This window comes from Anomaloglossus baeobatrachus, chromosome 2 (assembly GCF_048569485.1).
Source record: "Anomaloglossus baeobatrachus isolate aAnoBae1 chromosome 2, aAnoBae1.hap1, whole genome shotgun sequence".
Taxonomy (NCBI): Eukaryota; Metazoa; Chordata; class Amphibia; order Anura; family Aromobatidae; genus Anomaloglossus; species Anomaloglossus baeobatrachus.
In genome coordinates, this window is record NC_134354.1 from 384,702,047 (window position 1) to 384,720,780 (window position 18,734).

Here is an 18,734-nt window from a genome sequence, read left to right on the forward strand (position 1 = left end):
TGTGACGCCCTGGGCAAGCCAGGGGTCACAGGTCATGACACCACCACACACCCCACATTCCCTGCAGGAACACCAAGGTCAGAACACAAAACCCTTGTTGCCTTCCTCCAGGGGTTGATGTCCACACCAGGGGGTGGGCCAGGCGGTTGGCTCCGCCCACTGTGGAGTTCACAGTCCTGGAGGCGGGAAAACCAGGCAGATTAGTTGGAGCTGAAGTGAGGTTAGAGTGAAGTGGTAGAGGAGCAAAAGAGAGGAGTAAAAGTGGAAGAGAAGGTGACAGCAACAGAGCCTGAAGTTGGTCCGGGTGTGTGCCCCAGGCTGAGACAGCAAGGTTGGCAGACGGTGGTGACCATCTGCAGGAGAGGCTGATCGGAGGTTGCCAAAAGGACGGGTGGTGGCCCGGCGCTACCGGAGCGGTATACGAAGAAAAGCCAGCACCATTGGCAGGGGCCTTTCGGATCCCGGCAAGGCTAGGAGTCGTCGTGAATTTGCCAAATCCATCAGTGAAGGGGACCTCCTGGGTCTCCCAACAGCCAGAGTCCCGATTGAAGGCAACCGTCCAACCATATTGGAAAGACACCGCCACCGCCAAGGCACCAGTTTCTCAGGGCCATCGCCTGCGGGCAAAAGAGGGGCTCCTCCGGCTCATATCCAAACTGGGGAGCAGGTTACCAGTGGGAATCCATCGCTACCAACAACCGTATTTAGGTGCAGGAAAGAGACAGTCACCGCTAACTTGCAGGGAACATCAACACCGCAGCCGTCCGAGGGAGCCGTCCAATCAGCCGCTTGTTTTCCGTGAACTGTGTCATCATCCTTGGGCTGAGTGAGTACCTCCGTGCCGTGCGGCACAGCGCTGCCCCCTGCGCCCCTGCACCTCAACAGGCCCCATAACCCGCCTGTCAACCATCCTAACTCTCCATCATTGGGCCCCGGGACCACCAACCCCCCTACCCACGGAGGGGAGGGCCAACATCTAGCTGCTCCATACCATCACTCCCGGGATCCCCATACAGAGCAGCGGTGGTGTCCACACAATCACCACAACCGTGGGTGGCGTCACGGACAATAAATCCCCCAAAACCAAGCCCCTTTTCACTCACGGGCGAGGAGCGCCGCTCGAGTCCCCGGGATCCGGCCCATCGCTCGAGCCACCAAGCAGTAGAGGCCGCAGCCGCAGCGGCAGCCGGACCCGAGCAGTGGGAGAGCGCGGCGTCCCCTCCTCCGCCCGCGACATATGGTCTAGCCATCATCTACCAATAAATAAGGATATTCATGTAAAGCTGCATGAACCAGTCATATGTGAGAATAGGTGATTAATTAGCTTCGTGAGTGAGACATGCGAAAGTCTTGTCTAAAAAGACATCTTTTAGGCACCCATGAACTGACTAGAGTAGTAATCAAGATGCCTTATTCCTCAGTGTCACCTTTTAACTGTACCCAGCAATATGTAATTAGCAGGTGAAAATTCAGCAGGTTTCAGCTGTACACAACAGCAGACACCTGCTTTCGCCATGAATCATGTTAGTATCAATCATTGCTGATTAGCCTACTAGAACATACTATCACTTGTGAAGTGGCATATAGATGATTAACAGAGGAAGGGGGCTCCCTCTTTAGCTACATTAGCACCTTATAACAGCAGAGTTCCAATAATTACCCTGGCTAGAATTCCAAGGCCAACTAATGACCTTAGAACATGGTAGTTTATTAAGCCTGGTCTAAAAAGCCAAGTGTCAATGCAAATTTGACAGTTCTCATACAGCGCAATACAAAAATATTGAGGAATTACCATAGTGTTTCTATATGAGAGAGGAGGAAGAACCCCCAATTCTGATGGGAAACCACCCCTGCAGTCATATTGAACTGGGAATTTCAAAAAAGCTTACCACAGTGTACACAATTCTGAGAGAGGTGAAGTGTCACCAGTGTGAACCTAGGATTGTGGAGACCACACCCAAGTGCGCCAAGGCTAAGGAGCCACGGCTGCATTTGAGGAATTTCCACTACAGAAAGAGAACGCTAAGATGACAGTAAGGCCAAAAGAGTATGTGGAATATTGTTTACCTGAATGAGGGAGAAAGGCAGTGGACTTGTCAAGAAATACCGTACATGGCTGAGAAGAGCAAGAGAAGCCAGTTTGGATTAGACATTGCCATGTCATAGATTGTGTTCTGTGTAAAGAAGTTGGAAAGTAATCTTCAAGATTGTGCCTTTTAAAGTATCATTGGTTACAAGGACTGTTTTATGATTAGTTTCTGCACAACCCTGAGAAGGGAATCTCCAGTAGGGGCAATAGTGCTTTTTCACCAGATTCAAGTTAGTCTGCAGTTAGACGTTAGCTATTAGATATTCATTCATCTATGCTGCACCAACTGTTTTAAAACAAACTGATCATACATCATTTTTATTTTGATCAAGGTGCCTGGTCCACAAGTGCTCAAAATGAATGTCTCAAGGTTTCTATATGAATTTGAAATTCTAAGATATATAATACTATATACAAGCGTAATCAAACGTACTCAATCGTCCATACGTTTAATTTGAAAAGAGGTACCCTGGACCACAAGTACTCAAAATGAACATCTCAATGTCCTGAATATTATTTGTTAAAAAAATTATCAAGTTTATGTGTAGTTCAGAAGTTATTCACGTAAATCTATGTTATATAATGCTATACACGCGTATTAAAACGTACTCAATCGTCCATACTATTAATTTGAAAAGAGGTACCCTGGACCATAAGTACTCAAAATTAACCCCTCAATGTCCTGAATAATATTTGCTAAAAAAATTATCAAGTCTATGTGTAGTTCAGAAGTTATTCACGTAAATCTATGTTATATAATGCTATACACGCGTAATCAAACGTACTCAATCGTCCATACGATTAATTTGAAAAGAGGTATCCTGGACCACAAGTACTCAAAATGAACATCTCAATGTCCTGAATAATATTTGCTAAAAAATGATCAAGTCCATGTCTAGTTCAGAAGTTATTCACGTAAATCTGTGTTATATAATGCTATACACGCGTAATCAAACGTACTCAATCGTCCAAACGATTAATTTGAAAAGAGGTACCCTGGACTACAAGTACTCAAAATTAACCCCTCAATGTCCTAAATAATATTTGCTAAAAAAATTATCAAGTCTATGTGTAGTTTAGAAGTTATTCGCGTAAATCTGTGTCACATAACGCTATACGCGCATAATTAAACATACTCAATCGTCCATACGTTTAATTTGAAAAGAGGTACCCTGGACCACAAGTACTCAAAATCAACATCTCAATGTCCAGAATAATATTTGCTAAAAAAATTATCAAGTCTATGTGTAGTTAAGAAGTTATTCACGTAAATCTGTGTTACATAACGATATACACGCGTAATCAAACGTACTTAATCGTCCATACGATTAATTTGAAAAGAGGTACCCTGGACCACAAGTGCTCAAAATTAACCCCTCAATGTCCTGAATAATATTTCATAGAAAAATTATCAAGTCTATGTGTAGTTCAGAAGTTATTCACGTAAATCTGTGTCACATAACGCTATACGTGCATAATCAAACGTACTCAATCGTCCATACGTTTAATTTTAAAAGAGGTACCCTGGACCACAAGTACTCAAAATGAACATCTCAATGTCCTGAATAATATTTGCTAAAAGAATTATCAAGTCTATGTGTAGTTTAGAAGTTATTCACGTAAATCTCTATTACATAATTCAATACACGCATAATCAAACACACTTAATCGTACAGAAGTTTAATTTCAAAAGAGGTACCTTGGACCACAAGTACTCAAAATGAACATCTCAATGTCCTGAATAATATTTCATAGAAAAATGATCAAGTCTATGTGTAGTTTAGAAGTTATTCACGTAAATCTGTGTTACATAATGCTATACGCGCATAATCAAACATACTCAATCGTCCATACGATTAATTTGAAAAGAGGTACCCTGGACCACAAGTACTCAAAATTAACCCCTCAATGTCCTGAATAATATTTGCTAAAAAAATTATCAAGTCTATGTGTAGTTAAGAAGTTATTCACGTAAATCTGTGTTATATTACGTTATACACGCGTTATCAAATGTACTCAATCGTCCATAAGATTAATTTGAAAAGAGGTACCCTGGACCACAAGTACTCAAAATGAACATCTCAATGTCCTGAATAATACTTGCTCAAAAAATTATCAAGCCTATGTGTAGTTCAGAAGTTATTCACGTAAATCTGTGTTACATAACGATATACACGCGTAATCAAACGTACTCAATCGTCCATACGATTAATTTGAAAAGAGGTACCCTGGACCACAAATGCTCAAAATGAACATCTCAATGTCCTGAATAATATTTGACCGAAAATGTATCAAGTCTATGTGTAGTTTAGAAGTTATTCACTTAAATCTGTGTTACATAACGCTATACGCGCATAATGAAACGATGCTGAAGTTGTTTCTTATTCATCCAGTTTCTTATTCGGGGCTGAAGTTGGTTTCTTATTCGTCAGTTTCTTATTCGGCAATTTAGTTTTTTCAGTTTTTTATGCATTTATCAACAAAAATAACACATCACAATAATAAAATACAATGCACTTATGTGCCCTAATATACATACACTCAAACTTAGCTGTGAAAAATATAAAACTGGCAAAAAAATGGGCATCAAAGTGGGCACCAAAGTATGTTAGTGAAAGGGATAAATTGCTTTGGGTCACTGATCTAACACCACAAGTGCATATCTAGTGATGCCCCTAATCAAACTCAAGTGACTCCAGCCTGGCCCAAAGGGGTTCTGGGCATCAAAACTGGCATCAAACTGGGCACACAACCAATTTTCACAGATTTGAATAAGTAACTGGTGTTTTTGAGGGGTTAAATGGCTTTGGGCCACTGATATCACACCACAGTTACATACCTAGTGATGCCACACATCAAATTCAGATCACTCCAGCCTGGCCCAAACAGGTTCTGGGCATCAGAACTGGCATCAAAGTGGGCACACAGCCAATTTTCACAGATTTGAATAAGTAACTGGTGTTTTTGAGGGGTTAAATGGCTTTAGGCCACTGATCTCACAACACAATTACATACCTAGTGATGCCACACATCAAATTCAGATCACGCCAGCCTGGCCCAAACAGGTTCTGGGCATCAGAACTGGCATTAAAATGGGCAAATAGCCAATTTTCACAGATTTGAATAAGTAACTGGTGTTTTTGAGGGGTTAAATGGCTTTGGGCCACTGATCTCACAACACATTTACATACCTAGTGATGCCACACATTAAATTCAGATCACTCCAGCCTGGCCCAAACAGGTTCTGAGCATCAGAACTGGCATCAAAGTGGGCAAAACTCACTTTTCAAAGATTTGAGTAAGTAACTGGTGTTTTTGAGGGGTTAAATGGCTTTGGGCAACTGATCTCACAACACATTCACATACCTAGTGGTACCACAAATCAAATTCAGATCATCCAAGCCTGACCCAAACAGGTTCTGGGCATCAGAACTGGCATCAAAGTGGGCAAATGGCCAGTTTTCACAGATTTGAATAAGTAACTGATGTTTTTGAGGGGTTAAATGGCTTTAGGCCACTGATCTCACAACACATTCACATACCTAGTGATGCCACACATCAATATCAGATCAGTCCAGCCTGGCCCAAACAGTTTCTAAGCATCAGAACTGGCATCAAATTGGGCACACAGCCAATTTTCACAGATTTGAATAAGTAACTGGTGTTTTTGAGGGGTTAAATGGCTTTGGGCCACTGATCTCACAACACATTCACGTACCTAGTGATGCCACACATCAATATCAGATCACTCCAGCCTGGCCCAAACAGGTTCTGGGCATCAGAACTGGCATCAAAGTGGGCATACAGCCAATTTTCACAGATTTGAATAAGTAACTGGTGTTTTTGAGGGGTTAAATGGCTTTGGGCCACTGATCTCACAACACATTTACACACCTAGTGATGCCACACATTAAATTCAGATCACTCCAGCCTGGCCTAAACAGGTTCTGGGCATCAGAACTGGCATCAAAGTGGGCAAATGGCCAGTTTTCACAGATTTGAATAAGTAACTGATGTTTTTGAGGGGTTAAATGGCTTTGGGCCACTGACCTCACACCACATTTACATACCTAGTGATGCTGCACATCAAATTCAGATCACTCCAGCCTGGCCCAAACAGACTGGAGTGATCTGAATTGGATGTGTGGCATCACTAGGTATGTAAACTTGTTGTAAGGTCAGTGGCCCAAAGCCATTTAACCCCTCAAAAACATCAGTTGCTTATTCAAATCTGTGAAAACTGGCCATTTGCCCACTTTGATGCCAGTTATGATGCCCAGAACCTGTTTGGGCCAGACTGGAGTGATCTGAATTTGATGTGGGACATCACAAGGTATGTAAATGTGTTGTGAGATCAGTGGCCCAAAGCCAGTTAACCCCTCAAAAACACCAGTTACTTATTCAAATCTGTGAAAACTGGCCATTTGCCCATTTTGATGCCAGTTCTGATGCCCAGAACCTGTTTGGGCCAGACTGGAGTGATCTGAATTTGATGTGTGGCATCACTAGGTATGTAAACTTGATGTGAGATCAGTGTCCCAAAGCCAATTAACCCCTCAAAAACATCAGTTACTTATTCAAATCTGTGAATACTGGCCATTTGCCCATTTTGATGCCAGTTCTGATGCCCAGAACCTGTTTGGGCCAGGCTGGAGTGAGCTGAATTTGATGTGTGGTATCACTAGGTATGTAAGTGTGGTGTGAGATCAGTGGCCCAAAGCCACTTAACCCCTCTACAACATCAGTTACTTATTCAAATCTGTGAAAACTGGCCATTTGCCCACTTTGTTGCCAGTTCTGATGCCCAGAACCTGTTTGGGCTAGGCTGGACTGATCTAATATTGATGTGTGGCATCACTAGGTATGTAAATGTTTTGTGAGATCAGTGGCCCAAAGCCATTTAACCCCTCAAAAACACCAGTTACTTATTCAAATCTTTGAAAATTGGCTGTGTGCCCACTTTGATGCCAGTTCTGATGCCCAGAACCTGTTTGGGCCAGGCTGGACTGATCTGATGTTGATGTGTGGCATCACTAGGTATGTAAATGTGGTGTGAGATCCGTGGCCCAAAGCCATTTAACCCCTCAAAAACATCAGTTACTTATTCAAATCTGTGAAAACTGGCCATTTGCCCACTTTGATGCCAGTTCTGATGCCCAGAACCTGTTTAAGCCAGGCTGGAGTGATATCAATTTGATGTAAGACATGACAAGGTATGTAAATGTGTTGTGAGATCAGTGGCGCAAAGCAATTTAACCCCTCAAAAACACCAGTTACTTATTCAAATCTGTGAAAACTGGCCATTTGCCCACTTTGATGCCAGTTCTGATGCCCAGAACCTGTTTGGGCCAGACAGAAGTGATCTGAATTTGATGTGTGGCATCACTAGGTATGTAAACTTTTTGTGAGGTCAGTGGACCAAAGCCATTTAACCCCTCAAAAACATCAGTTACTTATTCAATTCTGTGAAAACTGGCCATTTGCCCACTTTGATGCCAGTTATGATGCCCAGAACCTGTTTGGGCCAGACGGAAGTGATCTGAATTTGATGTGTGGCATCACTAGGTATGTAAATGTGTTGTGAGATCAGTGGCCCAAAGCCATTTAACCCCTCAAAAACACCAGTTACATATTCAAATCTGTGAAAACTGGCTATTTGCCCAATTTGATGCCAGTTGTGATGCCCAGAACCTGTTTCGGCCAGGCTTGAGTGATCTGAATTTGATGTGGGACATCACAAGGTATGTAAATGTGTTGTGAGATCAGTGGCCCAAAGCCATTTAACCCCTCAAAAACACCAGTTACTTATTCAAATCTGTGAAAACTGGCCATTTGCCCACTTTGATGCCAGTTCTGATGCCCAGAACCTGTTTGGGACAGACTGGAGTGATCTGAATTTGATGTGTGGCATTACTAGGTATGTAAACTTGTTGTGAGATCAGTGGCCCAAAGCCAATTAACCCCTCAAAAACATCAGTTACTCATTCAAATCTGTAAAAACTGGCCATTTGCCCACTTTGATGCCAGTTCTGATGCCCAGAACCTGTTTGGGCCAGGCTGGACTGATCTGATGTTGATGTGTGGCATCACTGGGTATGTAAATGTTTTGTGAGATCAGTGGCCCAAAGCCATTTAACCCCTCAAAAACACCAGTTACTTATTCAAATCTGTGAAAACTGGCCATTTGCACACTTTGATGCCAGTTCTGATGCCCAGAACCTGTTTGGGCCAGGCTGGAATGATCTGAATTTGATGTGTGGCATCACTAGGTATGTAAATGTGGTGTGAGATCAGTGGCCAAAGCCATTTAACCCCTCAAAAACACCAGTTACTTATTCAAATCTGTGAAATTTGGCTGTGTGCCCACTTTGATGCCAGTTCTGATGCCCAGAACCTGTTTGAGCCAGGCTGGAGTGATTTGAATTTGATGTGTGGCATCACTAGGTATGTAAATGTGGTGTAAGATCAGTGGCCCAAAGCCACTTAACCTTTGAAAAACACCAGTTACTTATTCAAATCTGTGAAAATTGGCTGTGTGCCCACTTTGATGCCAGTTCTGATGCCCAGAACCTGTTTGGGCCAGACTGAAGTGATCTGAATTTGATGTGTGGCATCACTAGGTATGTAAACTTGTTGTGAGGTCAGTGGCCCAAAGCCATTTAACCCCTCAAAAACATCAGTTACTTATTCAAATCTGTGAAAACTGGCCATTTGCCCACTTTGATGCCAGTTATGATGCCCAGAACCTGTTTGGGCCAGGCTGGAGTGATTTGAATTTGATGTGTGGCATCACTAGGTATGTAATTGTGTTGTGAGATCAGTGGCCCAAAGCCATTTAACCCCTCAAAAACACCAGTTACTTATTCAAATCTGTCAAAACTGGCTATTTGCCCACTTTGATGCCAGTTCTGATGCCCAGAACCTGTTTGGGCCAGGCTGGAGTGATCTGAATTTGATGTGGGACATCACAAGGTATGAAAATGTGTTGTGAGATCAGTGGCCCAAAGCCATTTAACCCCTCAAAAACACCAGTTACTTATTCAAATCTGTGAAAACTGGCCATTTGCCCACTTTGATGCCAGTTCTGATGCCCAGAACCTGTTTGGGACAGACTGGAGTGATCTGAATTTGATGTGTGGCATCACTAGGTATGTAAACTTGTTGTGAGATCAGTGGCCCAAAGCCAATTAACCCCTCAAAAACATCAGTTACTTATTCAAATCTGTGAAAACTGGCCATTTGCCCACATTGATGCCAGTTCTGATGCCCAGAACCTGTTTGGGCCAGGCTTGAGTGATCTGAATTTAATGTGTGGTATCACTAGGTATGTAAGTGTCGTGTGAGATCAGTGGTTCAAAGCCATTTAACCCCTCTAAAACATCAGTTACTTATTCAAATCTGTGAAATTTGGCTGTGTGCCCACTTTGATGCCAGTTCTGATGCCCAGAACCTGTTTGGGCCAGGATGGAGGGATCTACTATTGATGTGTGCCATCACTAGGTATGTGAATGTGTTGTGAGATCAGTGGCCCAAAGCCATTTAACCCCTCAAAAACACAAGTTACTTATTCAAATCTGTGAAAATTGGCCATTTGCCCACTTTGATGCCAGTTCTGATGCCCAGAACCTGTTTGGGCCAGACTGCAGTGATCTGAATTTGATGTGTGGCTTCACTAGGTATGTAAACTTGTTGTGAGGTCAGTGGCCCAAAGCCATTTAACCCCTCAAAAACATCAGTTACTTATTCAAATCTGTGAAAACTGGCCATTTGCCCACTTTGATGCCAGTTCTGATGCCCAGGACCTGTTTGGGCCAGGCTGGACTGATCTGATGTTGATGTGTGGCATCACTAGGTATGTAAATGTTTTGTGAGATCAGTGGCCCAAAGCCATTTAACCCCTCAAAAACACCAGTTACTTATTCAAATCTGTGAAAACTGGCCATTTGCACACTTTGATGCCAGTTCTGATGCCCAGGACCTGTTTGGGCCAGGCTGGACTGATCTGAATTTGATGTGTGGCATCACTAGGTATGTAAATGTGGTGTGAGATCAGTGGCCAAAGCCATTTAACCCCTCAAAAACACCAGTTACTTATTCAAATCTGTGAAATTTGGCTGTGTGCCCACTTTGATGCCAGTTCTGATGCCCAGAACCTGTTTGGGCCAGGCTGGAGTGATTTGAGTTTGATGTGTGGCATCACTAGGTATGTAAATGTGGTGTAAGATCAGTGGCCCAAAGCCATTTAACCTTTCAAAAACACCAGTTACTTATTCAAATCTGTGAAAATTGGCTGTGTGCCCACTTTGATGCCAGTTCTGATGCCCAGAACCTGTTTAAGCCAGGCTGGAGGGATCTACTATTGATGTGTGCCATCACTAGGTATGTGAATTTGTTGTGAGATCAGTGGCCCAAAGCCATTTAATCCCTCAAAAACACAAGTTACTTATCCAAATCTGTGAAAATTGGCCATTTGCCCACTTTGATGCCAGTTCTGATGCCCAGAACCTGTTTGGGCCAGACTAAAGTGATCTGAATTTGATGTGTGGCATCACTAGGTATGTAAACTTGTTGTGAGGTCAGTGGCCCAAAGCCATTTAACCCCTCAAAAACATCAGTTACTTATTCAAATCTGTGAAAACTTGCCATTTGCCCACTTTGATGCCAGTTCTGATGCCCAGGACCTGTTTGGGCCAGGCTGGACTGATCTGATATTGATGTGTGGCTTCACTAGGTATGTAAATGTGGTGTGAGGTCAGTGTCCCAAAGCCATTTAACCCCTCAAAAACACCAGTTACTTATTCAAATCTTTGAAAATTGGCTGTGTGCCCACTTTGATGCCAGTTCTGATGCCCAGAACCTGTTTGGGCCAGGATGCACTCATCTGATATTGATGTGTGGCATCACTAGGTATGTAAATGTGTTGTGAGATCAGTGGCCCAAAGCAATTTAACCCCTCAAAAACACCAGTTACTTATTCAAATCTGTGAAAACTGGCCATTTGCCCACTTTGATGCCAGTTCTGATGCCCAGAACCTCTTTAAGCCAGGCTGGAGTGATCTGAATTTGATGTGTGGCATCACTAGGTATGTAAATGTGGTGTGAGTTCAGTGGCCCAAAGCCATTAAACCCCTCAAAAACACCAGTTACTTATTCAAATCTGTAAAACTGGCCATTTGCCCACTTTGATGCCAGTTCTGATGCCCAGAACCTGTTTGGGCCAGGCTGGACTGATCTGATATTGATGTGAGGCATCACTAGGTATGTAAGTGTGGTGTAATATCAGTGGCCCAAAGCCATTTAACCCCTCAAAAACACCAGTTACTTATTCAAATCTGTGAAATTTGGCTGTGTGCCCACTTTGATGCCAGTTCTGATGCCCAGAACCTATTTGGGCCAGGCTGGAGTGATCTGAATTTAATGTGTGGCATCACTAGGTATGTAAACTTGTTCGAGGTCAGTGGCCCAAAGCCATTTAACCCCTCAAAAACATCAGTTACTTATTCAAATCTGTGAAAACTGGCCATTTGCCCAATTTGATGCCAGTTATGATGCCCAGAACCTGTTTGGGCCAGGCTGGAGTGATTTGAATTTGATGTGTGGCATCACTAGGTATGTAATTGTGTTGTGAGATCAGTGGCCCAAAGCCATTTAACCCCTCAAAAACACCAGTTACTTATTCAAATCTGTGAAAACTGGCCATTTTCACACTTTGATGCCAGTTCTGATGCCCAGAACCTGTTTAAGCCAGGCTGGAGGGATCTACTATTGATGTGTGCCATCACTAGGTATGTGAATTTGTTGTGAGATCAGTGGCCCAAAGCCATTTAACCCCTCAAAAACACCAGTTACTTATTCAAATCTGTGAAAACTGGCCATTTGCACACTTTGATGCCAGTTCTGATGCCCAGGACCTGTTTGGGCCAGGCTGGACTGATCTGAATTTGATGTGTGGCATCACTAGGTATGTAAATGTGGTGTGAGATCAGTGGCCAAAGCCATTTAACCCCTCAAAAACACCAGTTACTTATTCAAATCTGTGAAATTTGGCTGTGTGCCCACTTTGATGCCAGTTCTGATGCCTAGAACCTGTTTGGGCCAGGCTGGAGTGATTTGAATTTGATGTGTGGCATCACTAGGTGTGTAAATGTGGTGTAAGATCAGTGGCCCAAAGCCATTTAACCTTTCAAAAACACCAGTTACTTATTCAAATCTGTGAAAATTGGCTGTGTGCCCACTTTGATGCCAGTTCTGATGCCCAGAACCTGTTTAAGCCAGGCTGGAGGGATCTACTATTGATGTGTGCCATCACTAGGTATGTGAATTTGTTGTGAGATCAGTGGCCCAATGCCATTTAACCCCTCAAAAACACCAGTTACTTATTCAAATCTGTGAAAACTGGCCATTTGCCCACTTTGATGCCAGTTCTGATGCCCAGAACCTGTTTAAGCCAGGCTGGAGTGATCTGAATTTGATGTGTGGCATCACTAGGTATGTAAATGTGGTGTGAGTTCAGTGGCCCAAAGCCATTTAACCCCTCAAAAACACCAGTTACTTATTCAAATCTGTAAAACTGGCCATTTGCCCACTTTGATGCCAGTTCTGATGCCCAGAACCTGTTTGGGCCAGGCTGGACTGATCTGATATTGATGTGTGGCATCACTAGGTATGTAAGTGTGGTGTGAGATCAGTGGCCCAAAGCCATTTAACCCCTCAAAAACACCAGTTACTTATTCAAATCTGTGAAATTTGGCTGTGTGCCCACTTTGATGCCAGTTCTGATGCCCAGAACCTATTTGGGCCAGGCTGGAGTGATCTGAATTTAATGTGTGGCATCACTAGGTATGTCAATGTGTTGTAAGATCAGTGGTTTAAAGCCGTTTAACCCCTCAAAATCACCAGTTACTTATTCAAATCTGTGAAAATTGGCTGTGTGCCCACTTTGATGCCAGTTCTGATGCCCAGAACCTGTTTGTGCCACGCTGCAGTGATTTGAATTTGATGTGTGGCATCACTAGTTATATAAATGTGGTTTGAAATCAGTGGCCCAAAGCCATTTAACCCCTCAAAAACACCAGTTACTTATTAAAATCTGTTAAAACTAGGGTTTTGCCCTTTTTGATGCAGTTCTGATGCCCAGAACCTGTTTGCGCAAGGCTGAAGTGACCTGAATTTGATGTGCATCATCACTAGGTATGTAAATGTGGTTTGAAATCAGTGGCCAAAAGCCATTTAACCCCTCAAAAACACCAGTTACTTATTCAAATCTGTGAAAATTGGCTGTGTGCCCACTTTGATGCCAGTTCTGATGCCCAGAACCTGTTTGGGCCAGACTGAAGTGATCTGAATTTGATGTGTGGCATCACTAGGTATGTAAACTTGTTGTGAGGTCAGTGGCCCAAAGCCATTTAACCCCTCAAAAACATCAGTTACTTATTCAAATCTGTGAAAACTGGCCATTTGCCCACTTTGATGCCAGTTATGATGCCCAGAACCTGTTTGGGCCAGGCTGGAGTGATTTGAATTTGATGTGTGGCATCACTAGGTATGTAATTGTGTTGTGAGATCAGTGGCCCAAAGCCATTTAACCCCTCAAAAACACCAGTTACTTATTCAAATCTGTCAAAACTGGCTATTTGCCCACTTTGATGCCAGTTCTGATGCCCAGAACGTGTTTGGGCCAGGCTGGAGTGATCTGAATTTGATGTGGGACATCACAAGGTATGAAAATGTGTTGTGAGATCAGTGGCCCAAAGCCATTTAACCCCTCAAAAACACCAGTTACTTATTCAAATCTGTGAAAACTGGCCATTTGCCCACTTTGATGCCAGTTCTGATGCCCAGAACCTGTTTGGGACAGACTGGAGTGATCTGAATTTGATGTGTGGCATCACTAGGTATGTAAACTTGTTGTGAGATCAGTGGCCCAAAGCCAATTAACCCCTCAAAAACATCAGTTACTTATTCAAATCTGTGAAAACTGGCCATTTGCCCACATTGATGCCAGTTCTGATGCCCAGAACCTGTTTGGGCCAGGCTTGAGTGATCTGAATTTAATGTGTGGTATCACTAGGTATGTAAGTGTCATGTGAGATCAGTGGTTCAAAGCCATTTAACCCCTCTAAAACATCAGTTACTTATTCAAATCTGTGAAATTTGGCTGTGTGCCCACTTTGATGCCAGTTCTGATGCCCAGAACCTGTTTGGGCCAGGATGGAGGGATCTACTATTGATGTGTGCCATCACTAGGTATGTGAATGTGTTGTGAGATCAGTGGCCCAAAGCCATTTAACCCCTCAAAAACACAAGTTACTTATTCAAATCTGTGAAAATTGGCCATTTGCCCACTTTGATGCCAGTTCTGATGCCCAGAACCTGTTTGGGCCAGACTGCAGTGATCTGAATTTGATGTGTGGCTTCACTAGGTATGTAAACTTGTTGTGAGGTCAGTGGCCCAAAGCCATTTAACCCCTCAAAAACTTCAGTTACTTATTCAAATCTGTGAAAACTGGCCATTTGCCCACTTTGATGCCAGTTCTGATGCCCAGGACCTGTTTGGGCCAGGCTGGACTGATCTGATGTTGATGTGTGGCATCACTAGGTATGTAAATGTTTTGTGAGATCAGTGGCCCAAAGCCATTTAACCCCTCAAAAACACCAGTTACTTATTCAAATCTGTGAAAACTGGCCATTTGCACACTTTGATGCCAGTTCTGATGCCCAGGACCTGTTTGGGCCAGGCTGGACTGATCTGAATTTGATGTGTGGCATCACTAGGTATGTAAATGTGGTGTGAGATCAGTGGCCAAAGCCATTTAACCCCTCAAAAACACCAGTTACTTATTCAAATCTGTGAAATTTGGCTGTGTGCCCACTTTGATGCCAGTTCTGATGCCCAGAACCTGTTTGGGCCAGGCTGGAGTGATTTGAGTTTGATGTGTGGCATCACTAGGTATGTAAATGTGGTGTAAGATCAGTGACCCAAAGCCATTTAACCTTTCAAAAACACCAGTTACTTATTCAAATCTGTGAAATTTGGCTGTGTGCCCACTTTGATGCCAGTTCTGATGCCCAGAACCTGTTTAAGCCAGGCTGGAGTGATCTGAATTTGATGTGTGGCATCACTAGGTATGTAAACTTGTTGTGAGGTCAGTGGCCCAAAGCCATTTAACCCCTCAAAAACATCAGTTACTTATTCAAATCTGTGAAAACTGGCCATTTGCCCACTTTGATGCCAGTTCTGATGCCCAGGACCTGTTTGGGCCAGGCTGGACTGATCTGATATTGATGTGTGGCTTCACTAGGTATGTAAATGTGGTGTGAGGTCAGTGTCCCAAAGCCATTTAACCCCTCAAAAACACCAGTTACTTATTCAAATCTTTGAAAATTGGCTGTGTGCCCACTTTGATGCCAGTTCTGATGCCCAGAACCTGTTTGGGCCAGGATGCACTCATCTGATATTGATGTGTGGCATCACTAGGTATGTAAATGTGTTGTGATATCAGTGGCCCAAAGCAATTTAACCCCTCAAAAACACCAGTTACTTATTCAAATCTGTGAAAACTGGCCATTTGCCCACTTTGATGCCAGTTCTGATACCCAGAACCTCTTTAAGCCAGGCTGGAGTGATCTGAATTTGATGTGTGGCATCACTAGGTATGTAAATGTGGTGTGAGTTCAGTGGCCCAAAGCCATTAAACCCCTCAAAAACACCAGTTACTTATTCAAATCTGTAAAACTGGCCATTTGCCCACTTTGATGCCAGTTCTGATGCCCAGAACCTGTTTGGGCCAGGCTGGACTTATCTGATATTGATGTGTGGCATCACTAGGTATGTAAGTGTGGTGTAATATCAGTGGCCCAAAGCCATTTAACCCCTCAAAAACACCAGTTACTTATTCAAATCTGTGAAATTTGGCTGTGTGCCCACTTTGATGCCAGTTCTGATGCCTAGAACCTATTTGGGCCAGGCTGGAGTGATCTGAATTTAATGTGTGGCATCACTAGGTATGTCAATGTGTTGTTAGATCAGTGGCCCAAAGCCACTTAACCCCTCAAAATCACCAGTTACTTATTCAAATCTGTGAAAATTGGCTGTGTGCCCACTTTGATGCCAGTTCTGATGCCCAGAACCTGTTTGGGCCACGCTGGAGTGATTTGAATTTGATGTGTGGCATCACTAGTTATATAAATGTGGTTTGAAATCAGTGGCCCAAAGCCATTTAACCCCTCAAAAACACCAGTTACTTATTCAAATCTGTGAAAATTGGCTGTGTGCCCACTTTGATGCCAGTTCTGATGCCCAGAACCTGTTTGGGCCAGACTGAAGTGATCTGAATTTGATGTGTGGCATCACTAGGTATGTAAACTTGTTGTGAGGTCAGTGGCCCAAAGCCATTTAACCCCTCAAAAACATCAGTTACTTATTCAAATCTGTGAAAACTGGCCATTTGCCCACTTTGATGCCAGTTATGATGCCCAGAACCTGTTTGGGCCAGGCTGGAGTGATCTGAATTTGATGTGGGACATCACAAGGTATTAAAATGTGTTGTGAGATCAGTGGCCCAAAGCCATTTAACCCCTCAAAAACACCAGTTACTTATTCAAATCTGTGAAAACTGGCCATTTGCCCACTTTGATGCCAGTTCTGATGCCCAGAACCTGTTTGGGACAGACTGGAGTGATCTGAATTTGATGTGTGGCATCACTAGGTATGTAAACTTGTTGTGAGATCAGTGGCCCAAAGCCAATTAACCCCTCAAAAACATCAGTTACTTATTCAAATCTGTGAAAACTGGCCATTTGCCCATTTTGATGCCAGTTCTGATGCCCAGAACCTGTTTGGGCCAGGCTTGAGTGATCTGAATTTAATGTGTGGTATCACTAGGTATGTAAGTGTCGTGTGAGATCAGTGGTTCAAAGCCATTTAACCCCTCTAAAACATCAGTTACTTATTCAAATCTGTGAAATTTGGCTGTGTGCCCACTTTGATGCCAGTTCTGATGCCCAGAACCTGTTTGGGCCAGGATGTAGGGATCTACTATTGATGTGTGCCATCACTAGGTATGTGAATGTGTTGTGAGATCAGTGGCCCAAAGCCATTTAACCCCTCAAAAACACCAGTTACTTATTCAAATCTGTGAAAACTGGCCATTTGCCCACTTTGATGCCAGTTCTGATACCCAGAACCTCTTTAAGCCAGGCTGGAGTGATCTGAATTTGATGTGTGGCATCACTAGGTATGTAAATGTGGTGTGAGTTCAGTGGCCCAAAGCCATTAAACCCCTCAAAAACACCAGTTACTTATTCAAATCTGTAAAACTGGCCATTTGCCCACTTTGATGCCAGTTCTGATGCCCAGAACCTGTTTGGGCCAGGCTGGACTTATCTGATATTGATGTGTGGCATCACTAGGTATGTAAATGTTTTGTGAGATCAGTGGCCCAAAGCCATTTAACCCCTCAAAAACACCAGTTACTTATTCAAATCTGTGAAAACTGGCCATTTGCACACTTTGATGCCAGTTCTGATGCCCAGGACCTGTTTGGGCCAGGCTGGACTGATCTGAATTTGATGTGTGGCATCACTAGGTATGTAAATGTGGTGTGAGATCAGTGGCCAAAGCCATTTAACCCCTCAAAAACACCAGTTACTTATTCAAATCTGTGAAATTTGGCTGTGTGCCCACTTTGATGCCAGTTCTGATGCCCAGAACCTGTTTGGGCCAGGCTGGAGTGATTTGAGTTTGATGTGTGGCATCACTAGGTATGTAAATGTGGTGTAAGATCAGTGACCCAAAGCCATTTAACCTTTCAAAAACACCAGTTACTTATTCAAATCTGTGAAATTTGGCTGTGTGCCCACTTTGATGCCAGTTCTGATGCCCAGAACCTGTTTAAGCCAGGCTGGAGTGATCTGAATTTGATGTGTGGCATCACTAGGTATGTAAACTTGTTGTGAGGTCAGTGGCCCAAAGCCATTTAACCCCTCAAAAACATCAGTTACTTATTCAAATCTGTGAAAACTGGCCATTTGCCCACTTTGATGCCAGTTCTGATGCCCAGGACCTGTTTGGGCCAGGCTGGACTGATCTGATATTGATGTGTGGCTTCACTAGGTATGTAAATGTGGTGTGAGGTCAGTGTCCCAAAGCCATTTAACCCCTCAAAAACACCAGTTACTTATTCAAATCTTTGAAAATTGGCTGTGTGCCCACTTTGATGCCAGTTCTGATGCCCAGAACCTGTTTGGGCCAGGATGCACTCATCTGATATTGATGTGTGGCATCACTAGGTATGTAAATGTGTTGTGATATCAGTGGCCCAAAGCAATTTAACCCCTCAAAAACACCAGTTACTTATTCAAATCTGTGAAAACTGGCCATTTGCCCACTTTGATGCCAGTTCTGATACCCAGAACCTCTTTAAGCCAGGCTGGAGTGATCTGAATTTGATGTGTGGCATCACTAGGTATGTAAATGTGGTGTGAGTTCAGTGGCCCAAAGCCATTAAACCCCTCAAAAACACCAGTTACTTATTCAAATCTGTAAAACTGGCCATTTGCCCACTTTGATGCCAGTTCTGATGCCCAGAACCTGTTTGGGCCAGGCTGGACTTATCTGATATTGATGTGTGGCATCACTAGGTAT